This window comes from Corythoichthys intestinalis, unplaced genomic scaffold (genome assembly GCF_030265065.1).
Source record: "Corythoichthys intestinalis isolate RoL2023-P3 unplaced genomic scaffold, ASM3026506v1 HiC_scaffold_28, whole genome shotgun sequence".
NCBI lineage: Eukaryota > Metazoa > Chordata > Actinopteri > Syngnathiformes > Syngnathidae > Corythoichthys > Corythoichthys intestinalis.
This window is the reverse complement of record NW_026651597.1, coordinates 1,259,663-1,275,290: the sequence shown is the minus strand read 5'-3', so window position 1 is coordinate 1,275,290 and position 15,628 is coordinate 1,259,663.

Sequence of the window (15,628 nt, the reverse complement as noted above, 5' to 3'; positions counted from 1 at the left end):
AGCCTTTTCACAGTGAGATCTATGCGATATGGCCGAGAAATGTAATTTTGATGTTAACTCCCAAACCGCTGCGCAGAAGTCAACCAAACTTCACCCAATAGTGTATTTTATCACAATCTAGTAGTTACATTTGGAAATTTAGTTTTAGGACATTTGGTTTGAGCGCAATCTTCAAACTTAATTAAAAAAAGTCATTTAAGCCTTTTCACAGTGAGATCTATGCGATATGGCCGAGAAATGTAATTTTGATGTTAACTCCCAAACCGCTGCGCAGATTTCAACCAAACTTCACACAATAGTGTATTTTATCACAATCTAGTAGTTACATTTGGAAATTTGGTTCTAGGACATTTGATTTGAGTGCAATCCTCAAACTTAGGTCAAAAAAGCCATTTAAGCCTTTTCACAGTGAGATCTATGCAATATGGCCGAGAAATGTAATTTTGATGTTAACTCCCAAACCGCTGCGCAGAAGTCAACCAAACTTCACCCAATAGTGTATTTTATCACAATCTAGTAGTTACATTTGGAAATTTAGTTTTAGGACATTTGGTTTGAGCGCAGTCTTCAAACTTAATTAAAAAAAGTCATTTAAGCCTTTTCACAGTGAGATCTATGCGATATGGCCGAGAAATGTAATTTTGATGTTAACTCCCAAACCGCTGCGCAGAAGTAAACCAAACTTCACCCAATAGTGTATTGTATCACAATCTAGTAGTTACATGTGGAAATTTGGTTCTAGGACATTTGATTTGAGCGCAATCCTCAAACTTAGGTCAAAAAAGCCATTTAAGCGTTTTCACAGTGAGATCTATGCGATATGGCCGAGAAATGTAATTTTGATGTTAACTCCCAAACCGCTGCGCAGAAGTAAACCAAACTTCACCCAATAGTGTATTTTATCATAATCTAGTAGTTACATTTGGAAATTTAGTTCTAGGACATTTGGTTTGAGCGCAATCTTCAAACTTAATTAAAAAAAGTCATTTAAGCCTTTTCACAGTGAGATCTATGCGATATGGCCGAGACATGTAATTTTGATGTTAACTCCCAAACCGCTGCGCAGAAGTCAACCAAACTTCACCCAATAGTGTATTTTATCACAATCTAGTAGTTACATTTGGAAATTTAGTTCTAGGACATTTGATTTGAGCGCAATCCTCAAACTTAGGTCAAAAAAGCCATTTAAGCCTTTTCACAGTGAGATCTATGCGATATGGCCGAGAAATGTAATTTTGATGTTAACTCCCAAACCGCTGCGCAGAAGTAAACCAAACTTCACCCAATAGTGTATTTTATCATAATCTAGTAGTTACATTTGGAAATTTAGTTCTAGAACATTTGGTTTGAGCGCAATCTTCAAACTTAATTTAAAAAAGTCATTTAAGCCTTTTCACAGTGAGATCTATGCGATATGGCCGAGAAATGTAATTTTGATGTTAACTCCCAAACCGCTGCGCAGAAGTCAACCAAACTTCACCCAATAGTGTATTTTATCACAATCTAGTAGTTACATTTGGAAATTTAGTTCTAGGACATTTGATTTGAGCGCAATCCTCAAACTTAGGTCAAAAAAGCCATTTAAGCCTTTTCACAGTGAGATCTATGCGATATGGCCGAGAAATGTAATTTTGATGTTAACTCCCAAACCGCTGCGCAGAAGTCAACCAAACTTCACCCAATAGTGTATTTTATCACAATCTAGTAGTTACATTTGGAAATTTAGTTTTAGGACATTTGGTTTGAGCGCAATCTTCAAACTTAATTAAAAAAAGTCATTTAAGCCTTTTCACAGTGAGATCTATGCGATATGGCCGAGAAATGTAATTTTGATGTTCACTCCCAAACCGCTGCGCAGAAGTCAACCAAACTTCACCCATTAGTGTATTGTATCACAATCTAGTAGTTACATGTGGAAATTTGGTTCTAGGACATTTGATTTGAGCGCAATCCTCAAACTTAGGTCAAAAAAGCCATTTAAGCCTTTTCACAGTGAGATCTATGCGATATGGCCGAGAAATGTAATTTTGATGTTAACTCCCAAACCGCTGCGCAGAAGTAAACCAAACTTCACCCAATAGTGTATTTTATCATAATCTAGTAGTTACATTTGGAAATTTAGTTCTAGGACATTTGGTTTGAGCGCAATCTTCAAACTTAATTAAAAAAAGTCATTTAAGCCTTTTCACAGTGAGATCTATGCGATATGGCCGAGAAATGTAATTTTGATGTTAACTCCCAAACCGCTGCGCAGAAGTCAACCAAACTTCACCCAATAGTGTATTTTATCACAATCTAGTAGTTACATTTGGAAATTTAGTTTTAGGACATTTGGTTTGAGCGCAATCTTCAAACTTAATTAAAAAAAGTCATTAAAGCCTTTTCACAGTGAGATCTATGCGATATGGCCGAGAAATGTAATTTTGATGTTAACTCCCAAACCGCTGCGCAGATTTCAACCAAACTTCACACAATAGTGTATTTTATCACAATCTAGTAGTTACATTTGGAAATTTGGTTCTAGGACATTTGATTTGAGTGCAATCCTCAAACTTAGGTCAAAAAAGCCATTTAAGCCTTTTCACAGTGAGATCTATGCAATATGGCCGAGAAATGTAATTTTGATGTTAACTCCCAAACCGCTGCGCAGAAGTCAACCAAACTTCACCCAATAGTGTATTTTATCACAATCTAGTAGTTACATTTGGAAATTTAGTTTTAGGACATTTGGTTTGAGCGCAGTCTTCAAACTTAATTAAAAAAAGTCATTTAAGCCTTTTCACAGTGAGATCTATGCGATATGGCCGAGAAATGTAATTTTGATGTTAACTCCCAAACCGCTGCGCAGAAGTAAACCAAACTTCACCCAATAGTGTATTGTATCACAATCTAGTAGTTACATGTGGAAATTTGGTTCTAGGACATTTGATTTGAGCGCAATCCTCAAACTTAGGTCAAAAAAGCCATTTAAGCGTTTTCACAGTGAGATCTATGCGATATGGCCGAGAAATGTAATTTTGATGTTAACTCCCAAACCGCTGCGCAGAAGTAAACCAAACTTCACCCAATAGTGTATTTTATCATAATCTAGTAGTTACATTTGGAAATTTAGTTCTAGGACATTTGGTTTGAGCGCAATCTTCAAACTTAATTAAAAAAAGTCATTTAAGCCTTTTCACAGTGAGATCTATGCGATATGGCCGAGACATGTAATTTTGATGTTAACTCCCAAACCGCTGCGCAGAAGTCAACCAAACTTCACCCAATAGTGTATTTTATCACAATCTAGTAGTTACATTTGGAAATTTAGTTCTAGGACATTTGATTTGAGCGCAATCCTCAAACTTAGGTCAAAAAAGCCATTTAAGCCTTTTCACAGTGAGATCTATGCGATATGGCCGAGAAATGTAATTTTGATGTTAACTCCCAAACCGCTGCGCAGAAGTAAACCAAACTTCACCCAATAGTGTATTTTATCATAATCTAGTAGTTACATTTGGAAATTTAGTTCTAGAACATTTGGTTTGAGCGCAATCTTCAAACTTAATTTAAAAAAGTCATTTAAGCCTTTTCACAGTGAGATCTATGCGATATGGCCGAGAAATGTAATTTTGATGTTAACTCCCAAACCGCTGCGCAGAAGTCAACCAAACTTCACCCAATAGTGTATTTTATCACAATCTAGTAGTTACATTTGGAAATTTAGTTCTAGGACATTTGATTTGAGCGCAATCCTCAAACTTAGGTCAAAAAAGCCATTTAAGCCTTTTCACAGTGAGATCTATGCGATATGGCCGAGAAATGTAATTTTGATGTTAACTCCCAAACCGCTGCGCAGAAGTCAACCAAACTTCACCCAATAGTGTATTTTATCACAATCTAGTAGTTACATTTGGAAATTTAGTTTTAGGACATTTGGTTTGAGCGCAATCTTCAAACTTAATTAAAAAAAGTCATTTAAGCCTTTTCACAGTGAGATCTATGCGATATGGCCGAGAAATGTAATTTTGATGTTCACTCCCAAACCGCTGCGCAGAAGTCAACCAAACTTCTCCCATTAGTGTATTGTATCACAATCTAGTAGTTACATGTGGAAATTTGGTTCTATGACATTTGATTTGAGCGCAATCCTCAAACTTAGGTCAAAAAAGCCTTTTAAGCCTTTTCACAGTGAGATCTATGCGATATGGCCGAGAAATGTAATTTTGATGTTAACTCCCAAACCGCTGCGCAGAAGTCAACCAAACTTCACCCAATAGTGTATTTTATCATAATCTAGTAGTTACATTTGGAAATTTAGTTCTAGGACATTTGGTTTGAGCGCAATCTTCAAACTTAATTTAAAAAAGCCATTTAAGCCTTTTCACAGTGAGATCTATGCGATATGGCCGAGAAATGTAATTTTGATGTTAACTCCCAAACCGCTGCGCAGAAGTCAACCAAACTTCACCCAATAGTGTATTTTATCACAATCTAGTAGTTACATTTGGAAATTTAGTTCTAGGACATTTGATTTGAGCGCAATCCTCAAACTTAGGTCAAAAAAGCCATTTAAGCCTTTTCACAGTGAGATCTATGCGATATGGCCGAGAAATGTAATTTTGATGTTAACTCCCAAACCGCTGCGCAGAAGTCAACCAAACTTCACCCAATAGTGTATTTTATCACAATCTAGTAGTTACATTTGGAAATTTAGTTTTAGGACATTTGGTTTGAGCGCAATCTTCAAACTTAATTAAAAAAAGTCATTTAAGCCTTTTCACAGTGAGATCTATGCGATATGGCCGAGAAATGTAATTTTGATGTTCACTCCCAAACCGCTGCGCAGAAGTCAACCAAACTTCACCCATTAGTGTATTGTATCACAATCTAGTAGTTACATGTGGAAATTTGGTTCTAGGACATTTGATTTGAGCGCAATCCTCAAACTTAGGTCAAAAAAGCCATTTAAGCCTTTTCACAGTGAGATCTATGCGATATGGCCGAGAAATGTAATTTTGATGTTAACTCCCAAACCGCTGCGCAGAAGTAAACCAAACTTCACCCAATAGTGTATTGTATCACAATCTAGTAGTTACATGTGGAAATTTGGTTCTAGGACATTTGATTTAAGCGCAATCCTCAAACTTAGGTCAAAAAAGCCATTTAAGCCTTTTCACAGTGAGATCTATGCGATATGGCCGAGAAATGTAATTTTGATGTTAACTCCCAAACCGCTGCGCAGAAGTAAACCAAACTTCACCCAATAGTGTATTTTATCATAATCTCGTAGTTACATTTGGAAATTTAGTTCTAGGACATTTGGTTTGAGCGCAATCTTCAAACTTAATTAAAAAAAGTCATTTAAGCCTTTTCACAGTGAGATCTATGCGATATGGCCGAGAAATGTAATTTTGATGTTAACTCCCAAACCGCTGCGCAGAAGTCAACCAAACTTCACCCAATAGTGTATTTTATCACAATCTAGTAGTTACATTTGGAAATTTAGTTCTAGGACATTTGATTTGAGCGCAATCCTCAAACTTAGGTCAAAAAAGCCATTTAAGCCTTTTCACAGTGAGATCTATGCGATATGGCCGAGAAATGTAATTTTGATGTTAACTCCCAAACCGCTGCGCAGAAGTAAACCAAACTTCACCCAATAGTGTATTTTATCATAATCTAGTAGTTACATTTGGAAATTTAGTTCTAGGACATTTGGTTTGAGCGCAATCTTCAAACTTAATTAAAAAAAGTCATTTAAGCCTTTTCACAGTGAGATCTATGCGATATGGCCGAGAAATGTAATTTTGATGTTAACTCCCAAACCGCTGCGCAGAAGTCAACCAAACTTCACCCAATAGTGTATTTTATCACAATCTAGTAGTTACATTTGGAAATTTAGTTTTAGGACATTTGGTTTGAGCGCAATCTTCAAACTTAATTAAAAAAAGTCATTTAAGCCTTTTCACAGTGAGATCTATGCGATATGGCCGAGAAATGTAATTTTGATGTTAACTCCCAAACCGCTGCGCAGATTTCAACCAAACTTCACACAATAGTGTATTTTATCACAATCTAGTAGTTACATTTGGAAATTTGGTTCTAGGACATTTGATTTGAGTGCAATCCTCAAACTTAGGTCAAAAAAGCCATTTAAGCCTTTTCACAGTGAGATCTATGCAATATGGCCGAGAAATGTAATTTTGATGTTAACTCCCAAACCGCTGCGCAGAAGTCAACCAAACTTCACCCAATAGTGTATTTTATCACAATCTAGTAGTTACATTTGGAAATTTAGTTTTAGGACATTTGGTTTGAGCGCAGTCTTCAAACTTAATTAAAAAAAGTCATTTAAGCCTTTTCACAGTGAGATCTATGCGATATGGCCGAGAAATGTAATTTTGATGTTAACTCCCAAACCGCTGCGCAGAAGTAAACCAAACTTCACCCAATAGTGTATTGTATCACAATCTAGTAGTTACATGTGGAAATTTGGTTCTAGGACATTTGATTTGAGCGCAATCCTCAAACTTAGGTCAAAAAAGCCATTTAAGCGTTTTCACAGTGAGATCTATGCGATATGGCCGAGAAATGTAATTTTGATGTTAACTCCCAAACCGCTGCGCAGAAGTAAACCAAACTTCACCCAATAGTGTATTTTATCATAATCTAGTAGTTACATTTGGAAATTTAGTTCTAGGACATTTGGTTTGAGCGCAATCTTCAAACTTAATTAAAAAAAGTCATTTAAGCCTTTTCACAGTGAGATCTATGCGATATGGCCGAGACATGTAATTTTGATGTTAACTCCCAAACCGCTGCGCAGAAGTCAACCAAACTTCACCCAATAGTGTATTTTATCACAATCTAGTAGTTACATTTGGAAATTTAGTTCTAGGACATTTGATTTGAGCGCAATCCTCAAACTTAGGTCAAAAAAGCCATTTAAGCCTTTTCACAGTGAGATCTATGCGATATGGCCGAGAAATGTAATTTTGATGTTAACTCCCAAACCGCTGCGCAGAAGTAAACCAAACTTCACCCAATAGTGTATTTTATCATAATCTAGTAGTTACATTTGGAAATTTAGTTCTAGAACATTTGGTTTGAGCGCAATCTTCAAACTTAATTTAAAAAAGTCATTTAAGCCTTTTCACAGTGAGATCTATGCGATATGGCCGAGAAATGTAATTTTGATGTTAACTCCCAAACCGCTGCGCAGAAGTCAACCAAACTTCACCCAATAGTGTATTTTATCACAATCTAGTAGTTACATTTGGAAATTTAGTTCTAGGACATTTGATTTGAGCGCAATCCTCAAACTTAGGTCAAAAAAGCCATTTAAGCCTTTTCACAGTGAGATCTATGCGATATGGCCGAGAAATGTAATTTTGATGTTAACTCCCAAACCGCTGCGCAGAAGTCAACCAAACTTCACCCAATAGTGTATTTTATCACAATCTAGTAGTTACATTTGGAAATTTAGTTTTAGGACATTTGGTTTGAGCGCAATCTTCAAACTTAATTAAAAAAAGTCATTTAAGCCTTTTCACAGTGAGATCTATGCGATATGGCCGAGAAATGTAATTTTGATGTTCACTCCCAAACCGCTGCGCAGAAGTCAACCAAACTTCTCCCATTAGTGTATTGTATCACAATCTAGTAGTTACATGTGGAAATTTGGTTCTATGACATTTGATTTGAGCGCAATCCTCAAACTTAGGTCAAAAAAGCCATTTAAGCCTTTTCACAGTGAGATCTATGCGATATGGCCGAGAAATGTAATTTTGATGTTAACTCCCAAACCGCTGCGCAGAAGTCAACCAAACTTCACCCAATAGTGTATTTTATCATAATCTAGTAGTTACATTTGGAAATTTAGTTCTAGGACATTTGGTTTGAGCGCAATCTTCAAACTTAATTTAAAAAAGCCATTTAAGCCTTTTCACAGTGAGATCTATGCGATATGGCCGAGAAATGTAATTTTGATGTTAACTCCCAAACCGCTGCGCAGAAGTCAACCAAACTTCACCCAATAGTGTATTTTATCACAATCTAGTAGTTACATTTGGAAATTTAGTTCTAGGACATTTGATTTGAGCGCAATCCTCAAACTTAGGTCAAAAAAGCCATTTAAGCCTTTTCACAGTGAGATCTATGCGATATGGCCGAGAAATGTAATTTTGATGTTAACTCCCAAAACGCTGCGCAGAAGTCAACCAAACTTCACCCAATAGTGTATTTTATCACAATCTAGTAGTTACATTTGGAAATTTAGTTTTAGGACATTTGGTTTGAGCGCAATCTTCAAACTTAATTAAAAAAAGTCATTTAAGCCTTTTCACAGTGAGATCTATGCGATATGGCCGAGAAATGTAATTTTGATGTTCACTCCCAAACCGCTGCGCAGAAGTCAACCAAACTTCACCCATTAGTGTATTGTATCACAATCTAGTAGTTACATGTGGAAATTTGGTTCTAGGACATTTGATTTGAGCGCAATCCTCAAACTTAGGTCAAAAAAGCCATTTAAGCCTTTTCACAGTGAGATCTATGCGATATGGCCGAGAAATGTAATTTTGATGTTAACTCCCAAACCGCTGCGCAGAAGTAAACCAAACTTCACCCAATAGTGTATTGTATCACAATCTAGTAGTTACATGTGGAAATTTGGTTCTAGGACATTTGATTTAAGCGCAATCCTCAAACTTAGGTCAAAAAAGCCATTTAAGCCTTTTCACAGTGAGATCTATGCGATATGGCCGAGAAATGTAATTTTGATGTTAACTCCCAAACCGCTGCGCAGAAGTAAACCAAACTTCACCCAATAGTGTATTTTATCATAATCTCGTAGTTACATTTGGAAATTTAGTTCTAGGACATTTGGTTTGAGCGCAATCTTCAAACTTAATTAAAAAAAGTCATTTAAGCCTTTTCACAGTGAGATCTATGCGATATGGCCGAGAAATGTAATTTTGATGTTAACTCCCAAACCGCTGCGCAGAAGTCAACCAAACTTCACCCAATAGTGTATTTTATCACAATCTAGTAGTTACATTTGGAAATTTAGTTCTAGGACATTTGATTTGAGCGCAATCCTCAAACTTAGGTCAAAAAAGCCATTTAAGCCTTTTCACAGTGAGATCTATGCGATATGGCCGAGAAATGTAATTTTGATGTTAACTCCCAAACCGCTGCGCAGAAGTCAACCAAACTTCACCCAATAGTGTATTTTATCACAATCTAGTAGTTACATTTGGAAATTTAGTTTTAGGACATTTGGTTTGAGCGCAATCTTCAAACTTAATTAAAAAAAGTCATTTAAGCCTTTTCACAGTGAGATCTATGCGATATGGCCGAGAAATGTAATTTTGATGTTCACTCCCAAACCGCTGCGCAGAAGTCAACCAAACTTCACCCATTAGTGTATTGTATCACAATCTAGTAGTTACATGTGGAAATTTGGTTCTAGGACATTTGATTTGAGCGCAATCCTCAAACTTAGGTCAAAAAAGCCATTTAAGCCTTTTCACAGTGAGATCTATGCGATATGGCCGAGAAATGTAATTTTGATGTTAACTCCCAAACCGCTGCGCAGAAGTAAACCAAACTTCACCCAATAGTGTATTTTATCATAATCTAGTAGTTACATTTTGAAATTTAGTTCTAGGACATTTGGTTTGAGCGCAATCTTCAAACTTAATTAAAAAAAGTCATTTAAGCCTTTTCACAGTGAGATCTATGCGATATGGCCGAGAAATGTAATTTTGATGTTAACTCCCAAACCGCTGCGCAGAAGTCAACCAAACTTCACCCAATAGTGTATTTTATCACAATCTAGTAGTTACATTTGGAAATTTAGTTTTAGGACATTTGGTTTGAGCGCAATCTTCAAACTTAATTAAAAAAAGTCATTTAAGCCTTTTCACAGTGAGATCTATGCGATATGGCCGAGAAATGTAATTTTGATGTTAACTCCCAAACCGCTGCGCAGATTTCAACCAAACTTCACACAATAGTGTATTTTATCACAATCTAGTAGTTACATTTGGAAATTTGGTTCTAGGACATTTGATTTGAGTGCAATCCTCAAACTTAGGTCAAAAAAGCCATTTAAGCCTTTTCACAGTGAGATCTATGCAATATGGCCGAGAAATGTAATTTTGATGTTAACTCCCAAACCGCTGCGCAGAAGTCAACCAAACTTCACCCAATAGTGTATTTTATCACAATCTAGTAGTTACATTTGGAAATTTAGTTTTAGGACATTTGGTTTGAGCGCAGTCTTCAAACTTAATTAAAAAAAGTCATTTAAGCCTTTTCACAGTGAGATCTATGCGATATGGCCGAGAAATGTAATTTTGATGTTAACTCCCAAACCGCTGCGCAGAAGTAAACCAAACTTCACCCAATAGTGTATTGTATCACAATCTAGTAGTTACATGTGGAAATTTGGTTCTAGGACATTTGATTTGAGCGCAATCCTCAAACTTAGGTCAAAAAAGCCATTTAAGCGTTTTCACAGTGAGATCTATGCGATATGGCCGAGAAATGTAATTTTGATGTTAACTCCCAAACCGCTGCGCAGAAGTAAACCAAACTTCACCCAATAGTGTATTTTATCATAATCTAGTAGTTACATTTGGAAATTTAGTTCTAGGACATTTGGTTTGAGCGCAATCTTCAAACTTAATTAAAAAAAGCCATTTAAGCCTTTTCACAGTGAGATCTATGCGATATGGCCGAGAAATGTAATTTTGATGTTAACTCCCAAACCGCTGCGCAGAAGTAAACCAAACTTCACCCAATAGTGTATTTTATCATAATCTAGTAGTTACATTTGGAAATTTAGTTCTAGAACATTTGGTTTGAGCGCAATCTTCAAACTTAATTTAAAAAAGTCATTTAAGCCTTTTCACAGTGAGATCTATGCGATATGGCCGAGAAATGTAATTTTGATGTTAACTCCCAAACCGCTGCGCAGAAGTCAACCAAACTTCACCCAATAGTGTATTTTATCACAATCTAGTAGTTACATTTGGAAATTTAGTTCTAGGACATTTGATTTGAGCGCAATCCTCAAACTTAGGTCAAAAAAGCCATTTAAGCCTTTTCACAGTAAGATCTATGCGATATGGCCGAGAAATGTAATTTTGATGTTAACTCCCAAACCGCTGCGCAGAAGTCAACCAAACTTCACCCAATAGTGTATTTTATCACAATCTAGTAGTTAAATTTGGAAATTTAGTTTTAGGACATTTGGTTGGAGCGCAATCTTCAAACTTAATTAAAAAAAGTCATTTAAGCCTTTTCACAGTGAGATCTATGCGATATGGCCGAGAAATGTAATTTTGATGTTCACTCCCAAACCGCTGCGCAGAAGTCAACCAAACTTCTCCCATTAGTGTATTGTATCACAATCTAGTAGTTACATGTGGAAATTTGGTTCTATGACATTTGATTTGAGCGCAATCCTCAAACTTAGGTCAAAAAAGCCATTTAAGCCTTTTCACAGTGAGATCTATGCGATATGGCCGAGAAATGTAATTTTGATGTTAACTCCCAAACCGCTGCGCAGAAGTCAACCAAACTTCACCCAATAGTGTATTTTATCATAATGTAGTAGTTACATTTGGAAATTTAGTTCTAGGACATTTGGTTTGAGCGCAATCTTCAAACTTAATTTAAAAAAGTCATTTAAGCCTTTTCACAGTGAGATCTATGCGATATGGCCGAGAAATGTAATTTTGATGTTAACTCCCAAACCGCTGCGCAGAAGTCAACCAAACTTCACCCAATAGTGTATTTTATCACAATCTAGTAGTTACATTTGGAAATTTAGTTCTAGGACATTTGATTTGAGCGCAATCCTCAAACTTAGGTCAAAAAAGCCATTTAAGCCTTTTCACAGTGAGATCTATGCGATATGGCCGAGAAATGTAATTTTGATGTTAACTCCCAAACCGCTGCGCAGAAGTCAACCAAACTTCACCCAATAGTGTATTTTATCACAATCTAGTAGTTACATTTGGAAATTTAGTTTTAGGACATTTGGTTTGAGCGCAATCTTCAAACTTAATTAAAAAAAGTCATTTAAGCCTTTTCACAGTGAGATCTATGCGATATGGCCGAGAAATGTAATTTTGATGTTCACTCCCAAACCGCTGCGCAGAAGTCAACCAAACTTCACCCATTAGTGTATTGTATCACAATCTAGTAGTTACATGTGGAAATTTGGTTCTAGGACATTTGATTTGAGCGCAATCCTCAAACTTAGGTCAAAAAAGCCATTTAAGCCTTTTCACAGTGAGATCTATGCGATATGGCCGAGAAATGTAATTTTGATGTTAACTCCCAAACCGCTGCGCAGAAGGAAACCAAACTTCACCCAATAGTGTATTGTATCACAATCTAGTAGTTACATGTGGAAATTTGGTTCTAGGACATTTGATTTAAGCGCAATCCTCAAACTTAGGTCAAAAAAGCCATTTAAGCCTTTTCACAGTGAGATCTATGCGATATGGCCGAGAAATGTAATTTTGATGTTAACTCCCAAACCGCTGCGCAGAAGTAAACCAAACTTCACCCAATAGTGTATTTTATCATAATCTCGTAGTTACATTTGGAAATTTAGTTCTAGGACATTTGGTTTGAGCGCAATCTTCAAACTTAATTAAAAAAAGTCATTTAAGCCTTTTCACAGTGAGATCTATGCGATATGGCCGAGAAATGTAATTTTGATGTTAACTCCCAAACCGCTGCGCAGAAGTCAACCAAACTTCACCCAATAGTGTATTTTATCACAATCTAGTAGTTACATTTGGAAATTTAGTTCTAGGACATTTGATTTGAGCGCAATCCTCAAACTTAGGTCAAAAAAGCCATTTAAGCCTTTTCACAGTGAGATCTATGCGATATGGCCGAGAAATGTAATTTTGATGTTAACTCCCAAACCGCTGCGCAGAAGTCAACCAAACTTCACCCAATAGTGTATTTTATCACAATCTAGTAGTTACATTTGGAAATTTAGTTTTAGGACATTTGGTTTGAGCGCAATCTTCAAACTTAATTAAAAAAAGTCATTTAAGCCTTTTCACAGTGAGATCTATGCGATATGGCCGAGAAATGTAATTTTGATGTTCACTCCCAAACCGCTGCGCAGAAGTCAACCAAACTTCACCCATTAGTGTATTGTATCACAATCTAGTAGTTACATTTGGAAATTTGGTTCTAGGACATTTGATTTGAGCGCAATCCTCAAACTTAGGTCAAAAAAGCCATTTAAGCCTTTTCACAGTGAGATCTATGCGATATGGCCGAGAAATGTAATTTTGATGTTAACTCCCAAACCGCTGCGCAGAAGTAAACCAAACTTCACCCAATAGTGTATTTTATCATAATCTAGTAGTTACATTTGGAAATTTAGTTCTAGGACATTTGGTTTGAGCGCAATCTTCAAACTTAATTAAAAAAAGTCATTTAAGCCTTTTCACAGTGAGATCTATGCGATATGGCCGAGAAATGTAATTTTGATGTTAACTCCCAAACCGCTGCGCAGAAGTCAACCAAACTTCACCCAATAGTGTATTTTATCACAATCTAGTAGTTACATTTGGAAATTTAGTTTTAGGACATTTGGTTTGAGCGCAATCTTCAAACTTAATTAAAAAAAGTCATTTAAGCCTTTTCACAGTGAGATCTATGCGATATGGCCGAGAAATGTAATTTTGATGTTAACTCCCAAACCGCTGCGCAGATTTCAACCAAACTTCACACAATAGTGTATTTTATCACAATCTAGTAGTTACATTTGGAAATTTGGTTCTAGGACATTTGATTTGAGTGCAATCCTCAAACTTAGGTCAAAAAAGCCATTTAAGCCTTTTCACAGTGAGATCTATGCAATATGGCCGAGAAATGTAATTTTGATGTTAACTCCCAAACCGCTGTGCAGAAGTCAACCAAACTTCACCCAATAGTGTATTTTATCACAATCTAGTAGTTACATTTGGAAATTTAGTTCTAGGACATTTGATTTGAGCGCAATCCTCAAACTTAGGTCAAAAAAGCCATTTAAGCCTTTTCACAGTGAGATCTATGCGATATGGCCGAGAAATGTAATTTTGATGTTAACTCCCAAACCGCTGCGCAGAAGTCAACCAAACTTCACCCAATAGTGTATTTTATCACAATCTAGTAGTTACATTTGGAAATTTAGTTTTAGGACATTTGGTTTGAGCGCAATCTTCAAACTTAATTAAAAAAAGTCATTTAAGCCTTTTCACAGTGAGATCTATGCGATATGGCCGAGAAATGTAATTTTGATGTTCACTCCCAAACCGCTGCGCAGAAGTCAACCAAACTTCACCCATTAGTGTATTGTATCACAATCTAGTAGTTACATTTGGAAATTTGGTTCTAGGACATTTGATTTGAGCGCAATCCTCAAACTTAGGTCAAAAAAGCCATTTAAGCCTTTTCACAGTGAGATCTATGCGATATGGCCGAGAAATGTAATTTTGATGTTAACTCCCAAACCGCTGCGCAGAAGTAAACCAAACTTCACCCAATAGTGTATTTTATCATAATCTAGTAGTTACATTTGGAAATTTAGTTCTAGGACATTTGGTTTGAGCGCAATCTTCAAACTTAATTAAAAAAAGTCATTTAAGCCTTTTCACAGTGAGATCTATGCGATATGGCCGAGAAATGTAATTTTGATGTTAACTCCCAAACCGCTGCGCAGAAGTCAACCAAACTTCACCCAATAGTGTATTTTATCACAATCTAGTAGTTACATTTGGAAATTTAGTTTTAGGACATTTGGTTTGAGCGCAATCTTCAAACTTAATTAAAAAAAGTCATTTAAGCCTTTTCACAGTGAGATCTATGCGATATGGCCGAGAAATGTAATTTTGATGTTAACTCCCAAACCGCTGCGCAGATTTCAACCAAACTTCACACAATAGTGTATTTTATCACAATCTAGTAGTTACATTTGGAAATTTGGTTCTAGGACATTTGATTTGAGTGCAATCCTCAAACTTAGGTCAAAAAAGCCATTTAAGCCTTTTCACAGTGAGATCTATGCAATATGGCCGAGAAATGTAATTTTGATGTTAACTCCCAAACCGCTGCGCAGAAGTCAACCAAACTTCACCCAATAGTGTATTTTATCACAATCTAGTAGTTACATTTGGAAATTTAGTTTTAGGACATTTGGTTTGAGCGCAGTCTTCAAACTTAATTAAAAAAAGTCATTTAAGCCTTTTCACAGTGAGATCTATGCGATATGGCCGAGAAATGTAATTTTGATGTTAACTCCCAAACCGCTGCGCAGAAGTAAACCAAACTTCACCCAATAGTGTATTGTATCACAATCTAGTAGTTACATGTGGAAATTTGGTTCTAGGACATTTGATTTGAGCGCAATCCTCAAACTTAGGTCAAAAAAGCCATTTAAGCGTTTTCACAGTGAGATCTATGCGATATGGCCGAGAAATGTAATTTTGATGTTAACTCCCAAACCGCTGCGCAGAAGTAAACCAAACTTCACCCAATAGTGTATTTTATCATAATCTAGTAGTTACATTTGGAAATTTAGTTCTAGGACATTTGGTTTGAGCGCAATCTTCAAACTTAATTA